The sequence below is a fragment of the Elephas maximus genome, chromosome 6, assembly GCF_024166365.1.
Source record: "Elephas maximus indicus isolate mEleMax1 chromosome 6, mEleMax1 primary haplotype, whole genome shotgun sequence".
NCBI classification, from domain to species: domain Eukaryota; kingdom Metazoa; phylum Chordata; class Mammalia; order Proboscidea; family Elephantidae; genus Elephas; species Elephas maximus.
The window spans coordinates 8,612,526-8,634,385 of NC_064824.1; positions in this window are offsets into that span (position 1 = coordinate 8,612,526).

The window sequence follows — 21,860 nt, forward strand, 5'->3', positions numbered from 1 at the left end:
CTTTTTTGACATATGCATTTATTGCTTTAAATTCTCCTCTGAGTACTGCTTTTTCTGTGTCTCAATGTTTTTGGTATGCCATGTTTTCATTCTCATTTAATTATAGGGATTTTATTTATTTGTTTCTTCTATTACCCAGTAGTTTTTAAGTAAGGTGTTATTGAGTATCCATGTATTTAATTTTTTTCTTTTTTCTTTCTGCTATTGATTTCTAGTTTTATAGCATTATGATCAGAGAAGATACTTTGTATTATTTCATTTTGTTTTGTCACGTTAATGGTTTCTTTGTTCTGCTTAATTTTTTCTGTTATTTTTGTTTATGGACTTTCTTTTCATTTCATTTATTTTTTGTTTGTTGAGTCATTTTTTGTTTTTTTTTTATTTTGGTGTGGAGATTTGCTAATTTTCTTTTCAGTTACTCAGAGTTTATCTTTATTTTTCCAAGTTGAAAACAGTCTGTTATATCTTGATATCACCTTGATTTCCTCTCCCTATGGAAGTTCTATGAGTACATCATTTGTTCTCCCTTCCTGTTTTGAAATTTTCATTGTTTACAGATTGACATTTCTGGTTCCCTGTTTTCAGTTTTGCAGCTTTATTTTGTTTTTTTAGCATTCTTTATCTGGATTGGTATCTGGGTGATTCTGTTGTGTCTTCATCTCAGGTTGTTGTCTGATGTTGTTAGTTCTCTGTCAGAAGGACTCCTTTTAATAACTCTTGTAAGTTTGGCCTGGTTTTTACAAATTCCCTTAATTTCTGTCTATCTGGGTATGTCCTAGTTTCTTCATTGTATTTGAAAGATAATTTTTCTGAATGTATGATTCTTGGTTGGCAATATTTTTTTTTCATGGTTTTATATATATCACGTTATTGCTTTCTCATCTGCATGTTTCCGCCAAAAGTCAGCTCATTCTTTGTAAGTGAATTTTTCATGAACTGCTTTCAGAATTCTTTCTTCTCTTTGTTTTTGAAAAGTTTGATTATGATGTATCTTGGTGAGTCTCTTTTGAGGTCTATTCAGTGTGGGGTTTATTAACCTTTTTGGATGGAAACCTTCTGCCTTTCATTATATTAGGGAAGTTTTCTGCCAATAAATCATCCACAGTTCTCTCTGTGCTTTTTTTTTTTTCTGTTCTGAAATTCCAATTATGTGTAAATTATTCTTCTTGATAGTGTCCCACATAACTCTTAGGCTTTCTTCATTGTTTCTTTTCTGACTATTCCTCAAACAAATTATTATCAAGAGATTTGTCCTTTATTTCACTGATTCTTTCTTCCATTGATTCAATTCTACTTGTACATCCTTCTATTGAGTTATCTGTTTCTGTTATTTTATTGTTCATCTCCTGGATATCTAGTTTTGTATTGGTTCTAATTGCCTATTTATTTTGTCATTTTGTTCTTGTAATATTGTCCTGAATTCTTCTAGGGTTTTGTTCATGTTTTCCTTGATCTGTTTGAAGCTTCTATATATATCTTTTGAATTCCTTGTTAGGTAGTTCCATTACCATTTCTTCCTCAGGGAGATTTTCTGCCCTTTTATTTTGCTCACTTGTTTGAACCATCTTATCCTGTTTCTTCATAAAATTCGTTATAGTCTGCTGTCTCTGAGGCATTAAGTTTAGTGCTAGCAGTCAGCTCATTCTCTGGAGGTCAGGGCAAGACTTCTTCATATCTGCTGTGAGTTTTACTACCCAAATGGATGGCATATGCCTGCTGTGCATGGATGAATTGGCATCTCAGATGGTGGCAAGATATCAAGGGGTTTCAGTGTAAGTGCAGACAGCCTGTGAAAACTGTTTGGGTTTGGAATGTGTGCTGTTGCAGCTGGGTGGACATTAGATGAGAGCATTAGGGTCTTCTGCTCATTGATTGGCAGAAGCGTAGCTGGTGCCTGTCAGAATGTCATTGGTGTTGCTGGTGAGGCAATGTGTTGGTACAGCTGGTGACATGGACATCTGTACAGAGTGTTCTCACTTATTACTGGGTTGGGTATTGTGTGTGTTCACCACTGGTTGATGGGTTATTGGGGTCAGGGTGCACAGGTCATTGGTCACTGGGTGGGTGGCACAGAAATTTGAACTGCTGGCCCCAGGTAGGCAGGGTGGGGTGTTTGTGGTCAGATTAGGCATGAGTCTCAGTTACAGGGGGTTGGTGGTGTGAGGGGCAAGGTAGGAGAGGTACCGCCACTCCACAGACACACACTCAGAGGGTGATCCCCTCCCCTGGTCAGCTTGAGCACCGTACATGGGAGGGTATGCTGCTATGCTACTGGTCCACATGCCCCTAGTATGGGTGGATGGCTGGAAGAGGGGGTACAACTGGTCCACCAGCTCTCTGCACAAGAAGCAGAGTGGTGGTGGTTGCTATTGGTCTGCAAGTACATGTGGGGGCATGTGTGATGGGGTTGGGTATGCCCTGTAGGTCCATGGGCCTCCAGCACAAGGGGCTGGAGGGTGAGTACAGTGAGTGCACTTAACTTTTGCAGGAAGGAGGTCTCTCCTGTCTGGCTCTGGTCATGGGTGTGAGGATGCTCCTGTTTGTCAGTACCAGGTGATGGAGCTTTGACTGGGAATACTGTTTGTTTTCCTTCAACATGGCAATGCTGGTCAGGTCCAGCTGGCAGGGTAGTGATGATCCATAATTCTCCATGTTCATTGTTTTTGTACAGCCTCTCCTTGCTGCTGGCACTCAGTCCAATTCTTCAGTTTTCTCTTTGAAGCTCAGTGTTCAGAAGTTGTTATTTATATTGGATTCACTTGTTTTCTCAAGTCTTTGTTGCAAGGGTGGTGTTATGAGGCCCCTGACTGTGCCACCATCTTGGACTCACTCTCCTATATGTATCACTGTAAAAAAATATATATATATATATACACTTATGCCTATTAATTTTTTTAAAATGCTTTTTGATCAGAAGAAAGCATGGATATTAGCAGTGTGGTCATAGATGTAATGATCATATCATATATCTGTAATGCTATGCTAGGCATTAGGGATGAAAAGAGATAAAGGACACAGCCTCACTTTCAAGTAACTCACAATCTGGTCAGAGAAAAAATACCATGTGGTTGATTTGTAGTCAGCAGCTATAATGGGCTTCAGCAACAATAGGAAAGGGTGAAATACCCAGACTTCTCCATAGCCACAGTTTCAGAAAACTTGGTGAAGATGATGTTTCCATTATTAAGTTATGCATTTCAGCAATTTTTTCCTTCGTATAGGAATTCAACTCCCCTACAGGGTGATACAATCTCATTTTGATCTTGTTTTCCATACCACTTGTCATCCCATTATCATATTACTTAGAGTATATCAGTAGTTTTGTTCGTGCTGTGTGCCTCATTTGTAAATGACATTGTCAAGGCTATTATTGCAGCTCTTTGCAAAATGTCTGAAAGCTGTCAAGCCCAGCAGAGTCAAACTGTTTGCAGTAAACAGCAAATGAAATGTACTCATAAATGATTAAAGGCATTTCATAAGTGATCCTTACCAAGGAAATGGAAATGTTTCAGATTGAGTCATCATTTGTCTTCTGCACCTGGGATCAAGACAGAGAGAGTTGTTGCAAATAACTAACTAGGGGAAAGTCTGCCTCTCAAAAGGAAAATGAAACTCTGTATGAAGACCATATCAATTTAAATACAGTACTGTCACATCAAGTGACATACATGCATTTTAGACTTGTTACATATACTCTGTTTTATTCATTTTGGTGAAACCTGTAAAGAAAACATTAATAATCTGAAAAACAACATAAAACAAGGAAACAACAACCAAACACATATATACACAGCCAGAATTTTTTTGGAAAGAATTCATCCACTTAAGGTTTTTTTTTTTTGTTTTGTTTTGTTTTGCTTTTATTGACAAAGTAGCCAGCTTTATAAAGGAAAATATTAAGTATATTTAGTGAGTTTTTCTACAATATGCTTATTGACAGTAGGTTAGAGTCCAAGAGAACTTGGTGATAATTGAAATTCACTTTTTCAGATTTACGATTTGGATAAATTAAAGACCTCAGAAGACCTTAGTTGTCCAAGACTCCACCTAGTTTAATAAAGTCAGTTGAGAAGTTGGTGGTAAACCGATGGTTCCTAAAACATGATTTTGATGTGAACTGCACTGAGAATCACAATGGGAACAGAAAGAATTATTAGATTTTTGTACAGATGGCTCAAGAAGATAGGTCCAAATCACAAGCTTTTTAAAAAAATCAGTTTGGTTCAACTCTAATTTACGTAACATAAAATGCACAAATTTGTGTGCCCAGTTCAATGAGTTTTAACAATCGCATGTGGTTGTGTAACCATCACCACAAACAAAATATAAAACATCTCCATCATCTCAAATTATCCTCTTCCGTTTGTAGGAACTGCTCTATCCTGTATCCTGGCCCCTGACAACCACTAATCTATTCCTATCACTACAGATTTGACTTATAGAATTGCATATAAATTGACTAGCATTGTGTTAGGCTTCTTTCATTTAGCATAATGCTTTTGTGATTCAGTCATGTCATTGCATGTTGTCAATAGTTCATTCCTTTTTCAATTATTATTTTTTATTGCTGAGTGGAATTCTATCGTGTAAGAAATACCAAAATTGGAATTTATTCACCAATTGATGGATATTTAGGTTGTTTCCAGTCTGGTACTATTGTAGGCCAGGATGCTGAGCAACAAAAGCTCTCATACTTTGCTAGCCAGCACACCACATGGTACTGACAATTTGGAAAACAGCTTTAAGTATCTTATAAAGTTAAAAATTTACTTTGAAGATGATAACTAATTTCATTTCTAGGTATTTACTTAAGAAAATGAAAATATCCTTCCATACAAGACTTGCAGGCAGATAAACTCATAGCTGTGTTTGTAACAGTCCAAAACTAGAAATATGAGCTATTTTGATAAATATCCAATATAAAAATTATTTGTTACAAAAATAAATATGGTAGCCAAAGAAATGTCATACTGGTGTTCTGTCTACAGCTCTTTATATGATGCATGCTATGTATTACTTGATCTTTCTTTAAAGCTTTTTCATTTTGTATTTCCCATTTTCCCATTAAATAATATGTAAATGTCTCCAACACAGCCATTTTATGCTTCACTACAGACAAATGCATCTTCTCAACTTACTTATTTCTTGTATATTTACTAAGTAGCTTCCAGTATCTGCAACTTTTTCACATAAATCAAAATTCAGGAAATTTCTCATTCCGCCTTTGTTTATTCTTTCTTTGAAGCTTTTTTTTTTTTTTGAAGCTTAGTTCAAATCTGATTGATTCCAATCCTCCAAGCCCCTGGTGAACCTATTTAAACTCTATCAAGTGCAAATATTGAATCTAATTCGGCTAGTTTTTGTTACCTGAGACTATCCCAAACCATAACTGATGCCTATTTTTTAATAAAATTCTTGATCAAGTTCTTTAACTTTAGGTCATATGACTTTTATTTTTTATAGAAAGGATAACTTTACTATTTTTTTTAATGGCAAAGAAAATTTGCCTCAAATTGACATTTATTTAGATGTTATACTGTGACAGTAAAATGAAAGTTACATTTTACTATGCATTTTATTTATTTATTGCTTAATATATTCCAAATGGAGTCCTGGTGGTGCAGTTGTTAAGAGCTCAGCTACTAACCAAAAGATTGGCAGTTCAAATCCACCAGCAGCTCCTTGGAAACCCTATGGGGCAGTTCTACTCTGTCCTGTAAGGTCTCTATGAGTCAGAATCAGCTCGATGGTAATGGTTTGGTTTTTTTTATTTTATATTCTGAACATTAATAATTTTTCTCCTTTACTAAAATTTGTAAGAAGGTGTACAAAATAGACAATGCTGAGCCATTCATAATGGAGTTATGAATAGTCATCGAAGGCAGCTGCTAGGCTGTGTACCAAATGTGCCTTACACAATACCTTATCAGATTCTCTTAACAGTCATTTAAAGTGCAAAAAAAAGAGCCCTGGTTGCGTAGTGGTTTAGCTGCCCACTGTTAACTGACATGTTGGCAGTTCAAACTCAACAGCAGCAGCTTGGGAGGAAGATGCGGCCGTCTGCTTCCATAAAGATTGCAACTTTGGAAACCTTATGAGGCCGTTCTTCTCTGTCCTATAAGGTCACTATGAGTAAGAATTGACTTGATGGCAAGTAATTTGGATTTTGGTTTTATCGTAATGAAAACTGAGGCTCCATCACATGTTAAGGAAAATGCTAAGGACTGCATAGCTAATAAGGCCATGGAAGCTGAAGGGACACTTTTGTGCCTCAGTGGAAAACTATGCACCATCTAGAGCATGCTGTCAGAGTTTACTTATTATATGTTGTTTATTTTTTATAACTTTCTAAATTAAAGATAAGGAAGAGCAATGCAAACACTTTTGTCTGTAGTCATATAAATTCTTTCCAGTGAAAGTTCACCTGACTTTCCTCCCCCTCTATTAAAGAGGCCAGTTTTGCCTACCATTTGCACATTCCTCTCAATACTCTTCATCTGTAAACTTGTGTGTTTTTGGATTTCCCTTTGAACTGGTAACATCTAACCAGTTTTCTCATTGATAAATAAAACATGTAACCCATGTTGAGACTCATAATTTTATTTTATTTTGAAAATTATTGTTTAACAGAAAGGAATTAAACCCAGATTTTCTGACTCTATATATATACATATTTTTTGTAATTGTACCATGATTAGGTCATATATTTCCATGATACTTTTCTTCTTTATCATCAATTCCCTTAACACATTAAAAAAAAAAATTGTTTACATTTCATGCTTTCTTTTATCAAGGACATAAAGATCTCCGGGATAGATTTATCTTTCCTGCACCAGGCCAGTACTGAGAATGACATACATGAATTTAAAGGGAACTGGGTACTTTTGTTTTATAAAGATTAGGCTTGAACAAGTCAAAGCATTAGCAAGAAGCCTGCAACTTTGAAGGAGATAAGGTCATGTCAGTGTAACTCCCCGAGGAAAAGAGCCTAAGCCATGTTTAAGCTCTGACTTTTCCAGCTGCCAAAATTTTAATGTGAAAGAGCACTCAAACTATTTCCCTGAGATAATCTTTAAGTCTTAAACCAAAAATATCCACTGAAATCTTCAAACCAAAAGATGGTTTAGCTTAACTAGTAAAAAAAAAAAAAAAAAGTTCACCTTGAGCATTATTCTCTTTTAAGAACTATCAATATGGGACCAAATTGACAACAGCAACTTGAAAGATTAGCTAGGAGACTTAGTGGGGGCAAGGAATTTATGTTAATGTGAGAGGAACACCTCAGAAAAGGAAGGTGAGAGTGTTTACACAACTGAGAGAGTATAATCAATGTCACTAAGTAGTATGCGTAGAAACTGTTGAATTGGTATATGTTTTGCAGTGTATATTCTCAACAACAAAATATATAAAATTATATTAAAAAAACAAATGAGATGCTTAACATGACCAAAATGGCTGACACAGGTCTGAATCAGAATCCGTTTTGTCCTAGGCCTGTGCTTTTTAGAGTATGTGGCCCTTGGCTGCACTCTTGACAAAATAACTTGTTCTGCAACATTCTAAGGTGGCCCACTCAGATTGTTGCAGGAACCAACTCCAGAACGTAGGGAACACAGGCTAAAGTTGAGAACCCCAAAACCAAAAACTAAACCCATTGCTGTCGAGTTGATTTCAACTCATAGAAAACCAACAGGACAAAGTAGAACTACCCCATAGGGTTTCCAAACAGCAACTGGTGAATTTGAGCTGCTGACATTTTGGTTAGCAGTCGAGGTCTTAACCAATGTGCCACCAGGAAAGAGTATGGAGGAACACAGCCTGAGATTAAGAGAAAAAAATTATTCACATATTTGCAAAGCCATCAGAAATAGTAGTGTTTCTCAACAAAGATATCCCTGATCTCAAAACTCTTTGTTCTTGGCAGTGACTTAGGCTTTTTTTTTTTTTTCATTTGGAAGCTTGGAGATGACAGCTGGATTTACAAATCTTTCTCTACTTTTTCATAGAGAAGAGATCTGACTTTACTGTACTAAATCCAGGCCCTAAAAAAAAAAAAAAAATTCCAGGCCCTATCATTTGTTAAATGGCATCTTCTATGACAACTTTCACGTTTTTTTTTTTTTTTTTCCATTTTCTCTTCTTAAGAAATTCCATTTATGTCACATAAAATATATTCTCTGGGAAGGTATTTTTAAGGAACGGAAGAATAAATTACTTTTATGGCTGTAGTCTCTACTATTCAATTTTGTATTTAAAGGGGTTAATTCAGATATTATAATGACCTATGTTCTCATTTATTTCATATGTGGGGGAGATTATTATATTATTTTAACTCATTTAAAAACACCGGACCATGGATGACCTACCTTAATCTCTACTTTTCCAAGTAGAATTTCTAATCAATTTATTTTGAATTGACATCTCCTATTTCTCTGAGTTTTTGTGGGAAGGGTTATCCATCCATTTAGCCAATAGCAATGTGCTTTTGTGTGACATAAAAATATATGTCCATAAGCCAGCAAAAGGAGCATGCAACTGAGGACAAAAGGATATTGTCAGGAATATACAAGGATTCCTTACAGGAAGCTGTTGCTTTGTAACGTTTCTATATGATATAGTACTAACAACGATATAGTACTAGTTTCCTATAATTAACTTCATTCAAAAGATTCCAGCTCAGGAGGTGGAGCCAACATGGTGAAATAGACAGACACTTCCAGCGAGCCCTCTTTACAACAAAGACCTGAAAAAACAAGTGAAACGAGTATATTTGTGACAAGCTGGTAGCTCTGAACTTCAAAGGCAGCCTTAGAAAATGAACTGGGCGGGGAGAAGAAAAGACCGTTCAGAAGCGAAGAGGAGTTGCTGGAATTGAATAGCGAAGAGCCCTCAGGCACCATTCCCTGAGCTGTGGAGGCAGGCTGACACTAGCATTCAGCCAAAGTTTCTTAAGGAAGAAGCAGACAGCCACACAGCCTACCCACACCTCTGGAACCTGAGAAGAATGGCACTCTTGGCAAAAGATAAGTACTTGCATATATTTTACTGCACCCCCCCCACCACCACCAAGCTGACTTCAGTGGCTAAATTCCCTGGGCCTGAGGTATGCACTGTTGAGCACCTACAGCCACCCTCCCAGCCTTCGTGAAGGAAAAAATTTACAATTGGCAAAAGATAATTTGCTACCTCCACTAATCGGAGGAGCTCAGGACAGAAGCGGCTTCTGTCCAGGCATAAACCATCTGTGGACTTTGAGCACCTTTCCTTTCTGCATGGACCTCTGTGGGCCTGTTTCAGGAGAATAGACCCTTGTTGGCAGACTCTGAAGGTTTCAGCTGTGCGATGGAGAGGTGGGTGTTTGATGTTTGACATTGCTTTGCCTATTAGAAAAGGTCCTCACCTACCCACAACAGGGACCTAAGGACTGGTAGCTCCACTCAGGTCACAAAGGCACCTGCGACAGAAGTCCAAAGAAAACCGGTACCTCCCAGTCCTTACAACCAAAAACTTTGGGTGCCCATGATCCGTCTGCACAACCCACCCACTTGCATGCTCTAGGGAACAGGGACATGTGTTCCTCAGAGACACTTGGGGGTCAGTTCTCAGCCCCCTGTCTTGTTCAGAGTGAGACCCCCTGCTGCAATCAGACACAGGTATATACCCAATCAACAGTGCCCCTCTGAGACTGTAGGACAGAGCCTGTACCAACACTTGACGAATAGCTACCTGGAAACCTGAGCTGAATTCATACAAGAAAACAGAACAAAATCCTAGACTGATATACCTGATAACAGCTCTAGCCATCTGGGGACAGGATGTCAGAGCTCCAAAGGTGAAAATAATCAAGCTAGCACACTCAAGCAATGCATTCAGGTATAACAAAATAAAACAAAGCAAGAAGCTACGACACAGTAAGCAAGCATAAAGTAATACAACAACTTATAGATGACTCAGAGACAACAGTCAATATCAAGTCACATAAAGAAACAGACCATGATCACCTCAACAGGCTCTCAAAACAAAGAATCCAGGGATCTTCTAGATGACAGTGCATTCCTGGAATTATCAGAGCCAGAATGCAAAAGTTAACTATAAAGAACCCTTTAAGACATCAGGAAGGAAATGGGGCAATACGCAGAACAAGCCAAGGAACACACAGATAAAGCAATTGAGGAAATTAGAAAGATTATTCAGGAACATAATGAAAAGTTTAATAAGCTGGAAAAAACCAAAGACAGACAGCAATCAGAAATTCAGAAGATTAACAATAAAATTACAGAAGTAGAAAACACAATAGAAAGTCAGAGGAGCAGAATAGAGCAAGTAGAAGCTAGAATTTCTGGAAAAAAAAATTATTTCTGAACTCAATGATAAATCACTTGGCACTAATATATCTGAAGAAAAACCAGATAAAAGAATGAAAAAAATGAAGAAACTTTAAGAATCATGTGGGACTCTATCAAGGGAAATAACATACATGTGATTGGAGTACCAGAACAGGGAGGGATAACAGAAAACACAGAGAGAGTTGTCAAAGATGTGCTAGTAGAAAACTTCCCTGATATCATGAAAGATGAGAAGATATCTATCCAAGATGCACATTGAACTCCACATAAGGAAGATCTGAAAAGAAAAATCACCAAGACATATTATAATCAAACTTGCCAAAGCCAAAGATAAAGAGAGAATTATCTAAGAGCAGTGAAGGATAAACAAAAAGTCACCTACAAAGGAGAGCCAATAAGAATAAGCTTGGACTACTCAGCAGAAACCATGCAGGCAAGAAGGCAATGGGACGACATATTCAAAAAATTGAAGGAAAATAATTGCCTGCCAGGAATCATATATCCATCAAAATTGTCTCTTAAATATGAAGGTGAAATTCAGACATTTCCAGATAAACACAAGTTGAGGGAATTCATAAAAACCAAACCAAAACTACAAGAAACACTAAAGGGAGTTCTTTGGTTAGAAAATCAATAATATCAGGTACTGAACCAAGACTAGAACACTGAGCAGAGCAATGAGAAGTCAACCCAAAAACGGAAATCCAAAGAAACAAAGGAAGATTACACAAAAAAAGCTCAAACCAGGGGAAAAACAATGTTATTATATAAAAGAAGACAACATAAAATAATAAAGAAGGAGAAAGAAATGTAAATGTAATCATACACCTTCCATAAGGAGGGGAAGATATGCCGATACAAAGAAATAAAGTTTAGGTTTAAATTTGGAAAATAGAGGTAAATAATAAGGTAACCACAAAGGAGACAAACTATCCTACTCATCAAAATAAAATACAAAGAAAAAAATAGAGACTCAGCAGAAACAAAATGAACAACAACAAATATGAGGAAAGGACAATAGATAAAGGCCATCTAATCAGAGCATAAAATTAAGAAGGGAAAAGAAATGTCAGCAACACACAAAAAAAGACATCAAAATTATAGCACTAAATTCATACCTATCCATAATTACCCTGAATATAAATGAACTAAATGCACCAATAAAGTGACAGAAGGTGGCAGAATGGATTAAAAAACACGATCCGTCTATATTCTGCCTACAAGAGACATACCTTAGACTTAGAGACTCAAACTAAAACTCAAAGGATGGAAAACATCTATCAAGCCAACAACAGTCAAAAAAGAGTACGAGTGGCAATGTTAATTTCTAACAAAATAGACCTTAAGGTTAAATCCATCTTAAAGGATAAGGAAGGACACTATATAATGATTAAAGGGACAATACACCAAGAAGATATAACCAGATTAAATATTTATGTACCCAATGACAGGACTGCAAGACAAGTAAAACAAACTCTAACAGCATTGAAAAGTGAGATAGACAGCACCACAATAATAGTAGAAGACTTCAACACACCACTTTCGGTGAAGGACAGGACATCCAGAAAGAAGCTCAAAGAGACACGGAAGATCTAAATGCCACGATCAACCAACTTGACCTTGTAGACATATACAGAACACTCCACCCAACAGCAACCAAGTATACTTTCTTTTGTAGTGCACATGGAACATTCTCTTGAATAGACCACATATTAGGTCATAAAGCAAGCCTCAGCAGAATTCAAAATATTACAAAGCATCTTCTCTAACCAGAAGACCATAAAAGTGGAAATAAATAAGAGAAAAAGTGGGGAAAAGAAATCAAACACTTGGAAACGAACAATACCATGCTCAAAAAGACTGGATTATAGAAGACATTAAGGATGAAATAAAGAAATTCATAGAATCCAATGAGAATGAAAACACTCCGTCATAACCTTTGGGACACAGTGAAAGCAGTGCTTAGAGGATAATTTATATCAATAAATGCACACACGCAAAAAGAAGAAAGGGCCAAAATCACAGAATTATCCCTACAACATGAACAAATAGAAAGAGACCAACAAAAGAAACCCACAGGCACCAGAAGAAAACAAATAATAAAACTTAGAGCAGAACTAAATGAAATAGAAAACAGATAAACAATAGAAAGAATTAACAAGACCAAAAGCTGGTTTTTTGAAAAAATCAACAAAATTGATAAACCACTGGCCAAACTGACAAAAGAAAAACAGGAGAGGAAGCAAATATCCCGAATAAGAAATGAGATGGGCAATATTACCCAACTGAAATTAAAAGAATCATATCAGATTACTACGAAAAATTGCACTCTAACAAATTTGAAAACCTAGAAGAAATAGATGAATGCCTAGAAACACACTAGGTGCCGAAACACTAGGTGCTGAAAATAACACAAACAGAGGTAGAACAACTAACAGACCCATAACAAAAGAAGAGATTAAAAAGGTAATCAAAAAACTCCCAACAAAATAAAAGCCCTGCTCCAGAGGTCTTCACTGCAGAGTTCTAGCAAACTTTCAGAGAAGAATTGAAACCACTACTACCAAAGTTATGTCAGAGCATAGAAAAGGAGGGAATACTACGAAACTCATTTTATGAAGCCACCATATCCCTGATACAAAAACCAGGTAAAGACATACAAGAAAAGAAAATTATAGACCTATCCCTCATGAACGTAGATGCAAAAATCCTCAACAAAATTCTAGCCAATAGAACTTAACAACATATCAAAAAAACAATTCACCATGACCAAGTGGGATTCATACCAGGTATGCAGGGATGGTTCAACATTAGAAAAACAATTAATGTAATCTTCACCACATAAATAAAACAAAAGACAAGAATCACATGATTTTATCAATTGATGCAGAAAAGGCATTTGACAAAGTTCAACACTCATTCATGATAAAAACTCTCAGCAAAATAGGAATAGAAAGAAAATTCCTCAACATAATAAAGGGCAAAGCCAACATCACCATAAATGGAGAGAGCCTGAAAGCATTCTCACTGAGATCAGGAACCAGACAAAGATGCACTTTATCACCCTTTTATTCAACATTGTGCTGGAAGTTCTAGCCAGAGCAATTAGGCTAGATAAAGAAATAAAGGCCATTCAGATTGGCAAGCAAGAAGTAAAATTATCTCTATTTGCAGATGACATGATCTTACCGAAAATCCTAAAGAATCCTCAAGAAAACTACCGAAACTAATAGCTCAGCAGAGTATCGGGATACAAGATAAACATACAAAAATCGGTTGGATTCCTCTACACCAACAAAAAGATAATCGAAGAGGAAATCACCAAATCAATACCATTTACAGTAAAAAGTAGCCCCCAATAATATAAAATACTTGGGAATAAATCTTACCAGGGACGTAAAAGACTTATGCAAAGAAAACTACAATATACTTCTGCAAGAAACCAAAAGAGACTTACATAAGTGGAAGAACATACCAAGCACATGGATAGGAAGACTTAACATTAAAAAATGTCTATTCTACCAAAAGGGAATTTTGGTAGAATAGAATTTAATGCAATTCCAATCCAAATCCCAATGACATTCTTTAATGAGATGGAGAAACAAATCACCAACTCCATATGGAAGGGAAAGAGGCCCCGGATAAATAAGGCATTACTGAAAAAGAACAAAGTGGGAGGCCTTACTTTACCTGATTTTAGAACCTAGTATACCGCCACAGTAGTCCAAATAGCCTAGTACTGGCACAACAACAGATACGTAGACCAATGGAACAGAATTGAGAATCCAGACATAAATTCATCCACTTATGAGCAGTTGATACTTGACAAAGGCCCCAAAACAGTCAAATGTGGAAGAGACAGTCTTTTTAACAAATGGTGCTGGCATAACTGGATCTCCATCTGCAAAAAAATGAGACAAGACCCATACCTCACTCTTTGCACAAAAACGATCTCAAAATGGATCAAAGACCTAAATCTAAAATCTAAAATGACAAAGATCATGGAAGAAAAAATAGGGATAATGTTAGGAGCCCTAATACATGGCATAAACAGTATACAAACATTATTAAGAATGCAGAAGAAACACTGGGTACCTGAGAGCTCCTAAAAATCAAACACCTGTGCTCATCCAAAGACTTCACCAAAAAAGTAAAAAGACAACCTACAGACTGGGAAAAAGTTTTTAGCTATGATATTTTTGATCAGTGCCTGATCTCTAAAATACAGATGATACTGCAAAAACTGAACTACAAAAAGACAAATAACCCAATTCAAAAATGGGCCAAAGACATGAACGGACACTTCACTAAAGAAGACCTTCAGGCAGGTAACAGATACATTAGGAAATGTTCACAATCATTAGCCATTAGAGAAATGCAAATCGAAACTACAAAATGAGATTTCATCTCACTCCAACAAGGCTGGGATTAATCCAAAAAAGACAAAATAAATAAATGTTGGAGAGGCTGTGGAGAGATTGGAACACTTATACTCTGCTGGTGGGAATGTAAAATGGTACAACCACTTTGGAAATCTATTTGGCACTTCCTTAAAAAGCTAGAAATAGAACTACCATAGGATCAAGCAATCCTACTCCTTGGAATACATCCTAGAGAAATAAGAGTCTTTCCACGAACAGATATATGCACACCCGTGTTTATTGCAGCACCGTTTACAATAGCAAAATGTTGGAAGCAACCAAGGTGCCCATCGATGGATGAATGGATAAATAAATTATGATATATTCACATAATGAAATACTACACATTGATAAAGAACAGTGATGAATCTGTGAAACATTTCATAACATGGAGGAACCTGGAAGGAATTATGCTGAGTGAAATTCATCAATTGCAAAAGGACAAATAATGTATAAGACCACTATTAAAAGAACTGGAGAAGGCGGGGCCCAGATGGCTGACCAGGTAGAAGCTACCTCAGATCCCTCTTGTAACAAAGACTTGGAAAAACAAGTGAATCGATCACATACATGACAATCTATGAACCCTGACCATCAAACACAGATATAAAGAGTTGACCTGAGTGACAGGTGAGCAAAAAGCTGCGCCCTGAACCAGTGACCTCTTCTGGAACCTGCAACACGCTCCACAGCCTTGAGCCCTTGTAGTTCCCTGGTGCCGAGTGGCGGGGCTGATAGTGGCTTGCTGAGGCAGGGCAGGCACGGGACACAGCCCATACCCTAGCCCCCTGGGGTAACCTCCATAGCTACTCAACCAGCGCAAGCAGGCTGCACACTGACGTGGCTAAGGAGAGAATGAGCAACCACGTGGAAGCAGCAACTGTTTTTAGAGCCTGGAGCCAGCGTCCCGGTCCGAAAACCTTGGTGCCAGGCTATGGACTGGGCACAGGGGAGCTGAGCACGGCATCTTGAGATGGCACAAACATGGGACACAGCCCTAGCCCCCAGAAGTGACCTTGGGGGAAGCCCAGCCAGTGCACCCAGGCAGCGCAGCAACGCAGCTGACAGGAGGAGAAGTCACTGGGAGGCAGTGACTGGTTTTGGAGCCTGGAGTGCACCGTCCCCAGCTGGGGAACACTGGCACTGGGCTTTGGGCTGGGAGCGGAGGAACTGACCACAGCTTCTGAGACAGCAGATGCAGAGGATGCGCGCCTGACCCTCGGGGGCAATCTCGACCCAGGCAACGCACACAGGCTACATGCCCCTCGGGAATCTCAGATAAAACAGTCCTCAACAAGCAAGATAAGTAACATTGTCTATATTCCTTGGTGTTACTCTTTCCTATCTATCTGATCCCTCCTCTCCCCTTCCCAGGTGGCTTCATTAACATTGGAATTTCCTGAGCCAGAGAGTGAAGTGTTCTGTGGTTTTTTTTGTTTGTTTTTTGTCTTTTCCTAACCCATTCTCCTGGCCTCAGAGAAGCAGCTACAAAAAACCCAGGGACCAAGAATCCTTCCCTGACTTCCTGAAATTGGACTGAAAATACAGAACCAGCTCCAACCAAGCATATGAGAATCACAGTCTTGGGCTTTCATCCCTACAGGGAACAAAGTGGCTCTTATAATAGAAGGGCAATTCTGATAGTGATCTGACTGTAATTGTTTTAGCCGATTACTGGAAAGACAAGTTTCCCATGTCCGATATCTCTACCTATTAAACAGAGCCCTCACTGACCCACAACAGGGAACTGAGGGCTGAAGCTCCACCCAAATGCCTAACCTCCTGCCATAGGAGTCTGAGGATAGTGACATCTACCAATCTGTAGAGGAACATGTATTGGGTGTCTAAGGTACAGCTGCAGAGCCCACCCACCAAAGTGCTTTAGGAATACAGACACACCTACCTCACTGGCACTTGGCGGAAGCCTGTCAGGATCCTGCCCCCCCTGGAATGTGACGCCTTGCTGCTACTAGAATCTGGAGCACACAACTTTCACCACGACTCCTCTAAGTGAATAGGTGACAGTCTACCCCACACACTTGGTGACTCAAAATCAGGTTGTACTAAAGAATAGTGAATGGACTTTTAAGCTTATATTTCTGGTAATAGCCCAAAACAGCTAGTAAGAGAACAGAAGTCATTCAAGGGCTACAACAATCAAGACAGCGCAATCTAGTAGCCCATCTACGTATATTGAGAGAAAACAAAACAAGAAAAGACTCAGTGAGCAAATATAAAATAAATCATTACAATATCTTATAGATGGCTCAGAGACAGCAGTCGATATCAAACCACATAAAGAAGCAGACCATGATTGCTTCTACAACTCCCCAAACTAAAGAATCAAAATCTTTCCCAAATACAATCCTGGAATTGCCAGATGCAGAATATAAAAAACTAATTTACAGAATGCTTCAAGACATCAGGGATGACCTGAAAAATGAAATAAGGCAATCTACAGAAAATTTTGTTCACCACAGAAAAAGCCAAGGAACGCACTGATAAAGCAGTTGAAGAAATTATTCAAGAACATAGTGGAAAAATTATTAAGCTGCAAGAATCCATAGAGAGACAGCATTCAGAAATCCAACAGATTAACAGTAAAATTACAGAATTAGACAACTCAATAGGAAGTCAGAGAAGTGGAATCAAGCAACTGGTATGCAGAGTGGGGGAGAAGGAGGATAAGGCAATTGATACCAATATAGCTGAAGAAAAATCAGATAAAAGAATTTTAAAAAATGAAGAAACCCTAAGAATCATGTGGGACTCTATCAAGAAGAATAACTGGCATGTGATTGGAGTTCCAGAACAAGAAGGGATAACAGAAAATACAGAGAGAATAGTTAAAGATCTGTTGGCCAAAAAACTTCCGTGGCATCATGAAAGACAAAAGGATATCTATCCAAGATGCTCATCGAACCCCATATAAGATTGATCCAAAAATAAAATCACCAAGACATATTATCATCAAACTTGCCAAAACCAAAAATAAAGAGAAAATTTCAAAAGAAGCCAGGGATAAAAGAAAGGCCTCCTACAAAGGAGAATCAATAAGAATAAGTTCAGACTACTCAGCAGAAACCATGCAGGCAAGAAGGCAATGGGATGACATATATAGAGCACTGAAGGAGAAAAACTGCCAGCCAAGGATCATTTATCCAGCAAAACTCTCTCTAAACTATGAAGGCGAAATTAAAACATTTACAGATAAGCACAAGGTTATTAGAGAATTTGCAAAAACCAAACCAAAGCTACAAGAAACACTAAAGGAAATTGTTTCGTCAGAAAATCAATAACATCAGATACCAACACAACACAAGGTCATAGAACAGAACATCCTGATATCAATTCAAATAAGAAAATCACGAAAACAAATTAAGATTAATTTTAAAAAGAAAAATATGCTCAAAACAAGGAATCATTGAAGTCAATATGTAAAAGATCACAATAATCAAAAAGAGGGGCTAAATACTGGAGGCATAGAACTGCCATATGGAGAGGAAAACAGAGTGATACAAGATGATACAAGTTAGGTTTTTATTTACAAAAGTAGGGGTAAATATTAAGGTAACCACAAAGAGGTCTAACAATTCCATAACTCAAAATAAAAACCAAGAAAAACATAATGACTCAGCAAACATAAACTCAACCACTATGAACATGCGGAACACACAATTTACAAAAAATGTCTCAGCACAAAAAAATAAGTAGAAAAATGAAATTGTCAGCAACACACACAAAAAGGCATCAAAACGAGAGCACTAAACACATATTTATCTATAATTACACTGAATGTAAATGGACTAAATGCACCAATAAAGAGACAGAGAGTCTCAGACTGGATAAAGAAACACGATCCGTCTATATGCTGCCTACAAGAGACACACCTAACACTTAGAGAAACAAACAAACTAAAACTCAAAGGATGGAAAAAATACATCAAGCCAACAACAAGCAAAAAAGAGCAGGAGTAGAAATATCAATTTCTGACAAAATAGACTTTAAAGTTAAATCCACCACAAAGGATAAAGAAGGGCACTACATAATGATTAAAGGGACAATTGCCCAGGAAGATATAACCATATTAAATATTTATGCACCCAATGACAGGGCTGCAAGATATATAAAACAAATCTTAACAGAACTGAAAAGTGAGATAGACACCTCCACAATTATAGTAGGAGACTTCAACACACCACTTTTGGAGAAGGATAGGACTTCCAGTAAGAAGCTCAACACAGACACGGAAGACCTAATTGCTACAATCAACCAACTTGGTGCTAGTACAACAACAGGCACATAGACCAATGGAACAGAATTGAGAACCCAGATATAAATCCATCCACATATGAGCAGCTGATATTTGACAAAGGCCCGGTGTCAGTTAATTGGGGAAAAGATAGTCTTTTTAACAAATGGTGCTGGCATAACTGGATATCCATTTGCAAAAAAATGAAACGGGATCCATACCTCACACCACGCACAAAAACTAACTCCAAGTGGATCAAAGACCTAAAGGTAAAGACTAAACTGATAAAGATCATGGAAGAAAAAAATAGGGCCAATGTTAGGAGCCTAATACAAGGCATAAACAGAATACAAAACATTACCAAAAATGATGAAGAGAAACCAGATAAATGGGAGCTCCTAAAAATCAAACACCTATGATCATCTAAAGACTTCACCAAAAGAGTAAAAAGACCACCTACAGATTGGGAAAAAATTTTCAGCTATGAAATCTCTGACCAGTGCCTGATCTCTAAAATCTATATGATTCTGTTAAAACTCAACCACAAAAAGACAAACAACCCAATCAAAAAGTGGGCAAAGGATATGAACACACACTTCACTAAAGAAGATATTCAGGCAGCTAACAGATACATGAGAAAATGCTCTTGATCATTAGCCATTAGAGAAATGCAAAGTAAAACTACGATAAGATTCCATCTCACTCCAACAAGGCTGGCATTAGTCCAAAAAACACAGAATAATAAATGTTGAAGAGGCTGCGGAGAGACTGGAACTCTTATACACTGCTGGCGGGAACGTAAAATGGTAAAACCTCTTTGGAAATCTATCTGGCGTTTTCTTAAAAAACGAGAAATAGAACTACTATACAACCCAGAAATCCCACTCCTCGGAATATACCCTAGAGAAATAAGAGCCTTCACACAAACAGATATATGCACACCCATGTTTATTGTAGCACTGTTTACAATAGCAAAAACCTGGAAGCAACCAAGGTGTCCATCAATGGATGAATGGTTAAATAAATTGTGGTATATTCACACAATGGAATACTATACATCGATAAAGAACAGTGACAAATCTGTGAAACATTTCAGAACACGGAGGAACCTGGAAGGCATTATGCTGAGTGAAATTAGTCAGAAGCAAAAGGACAAATATTGTATAAGACCACTATTATAAGATCTTGAGAAATAGTATAAACTGAGAAGAACACATTCTTTTGTAGTTACTAGAGGTGGGAGGAAAGAACTACTTTAGGTGAAGGGAAGGACAATATTCAATACAGGGAAGCTCAGCTCAACTGGACTGGACCAAAAGCAAAGAAGTTTCTGGAATAAACTGAGTGCTTCGAAGGTCAGCAGAGCAAGGGCGGGGGTTTAGAGACTATGGCTTCAGGGGACTTCTAATTCAACTGGCAAAATAAATTTTACTAAGAAAACATTCTGCATCCCTCTTTGAAGTGTGGCGTCTGGGGTCTTAAATGCTAACAAGCGGCCATCTAAAATGCATCAATTGGTCTCAACCCACCTGGATCAAAGGAGAATGAAGAACACCAAGGTCACACGATAACTATGAGCCCAAGAGACAGAAAGGGCCACATGAACCAGAGACTTACATCATCCTGAGACCAGAAGAACTAGATGGTGCCCGGCCACAACCGATGACTGCCCTGACAGGGAGCACAACAGAGAACCCCTGAGGGAGCAGGAGAACAGTGGGATGCAGACCCCAAATTCTCATAAAAAGACCAGACTTAATGGTCTGACTGAGACTAGAAGAATCCTGGCTGTCATAGTCCCCAAACCTTCTGTTGGCCCAGGACAGGAACCATTCCTGAAGACAACTCATCAGACATGGAAGGGACTGAACAATGTGTTGGAGAGAGATGCTGATGAAGGGTGAGCTACTTGTATCAGGTGGACACTTGAGACTGTATTGGCATTTCCTGTCTGGAGGGGAGATGGGAGGGTAGAGAGGGTTAGAATCTGGGAAAACGGCCATGAAAGGAGAGACTGGAAGGAGTGAGCGGACTGACTTATTAGGGGGAGTGTAAATGGGAGTATGGAGTAAGGTGTATATAAGCTTATATGCAACATACTGACTTGATTTGTAAATTTGCGCTTAAAGCACAATAAAAATTATTTTTAAAAAAAGAACTGGAGAAATAGTTTAAACTGAGAAGAACACACTCTTTTGTGGTTACATGAGGGGGAAGGGAGGGAGGGTGGGATAGGAGTATTCACTAATTACATAGTAGATAAGAGCTACTTTAGGTGAAGGAAAGACAGCACACAATACAGCAGACGTCAGCACAACTGGACTAAACCAAAAGCGAAGAAGTTTCCTTAATAAACTGAATGTTTCGAAGGCCAGTGTAGCAGGGGCAGGGGCAGGGGCCTGGGGACCATGGTTTCAAGGGACATCTAAGTCAACTGGCATAATAAAATCTATTAAGAAAACATTCTGCATCCCACTTTGAAGAGTGGTGTCTGGGGCCGCTAGTAAGCAGTCATCTAAGATTCATCAATGAGTCTCAACCCATCTGGATCAAAGGAGAATGAAGAACACCAAGGACACAAGGTGATTATGAGCCCAAGAGACAGAAAGGGCCACATGAACCAGAGACTACATCAGCCTGAGACCAGAAGAACTAGATGGTGCCCAGCTACAACCGATGACTGCACTGACAGGGAACACAACAGAGAACCCCTGAGGAAGCAGGAGAGCAGTGGGAAGCAGACCCCAAATTCTCATAAAAAGACCAGACTTAATGATCTGACTGAGACTAGAAGGACTCTGGTGGTCATGGCCCCCAGACCTCCTGTTGGCCCACGACAGG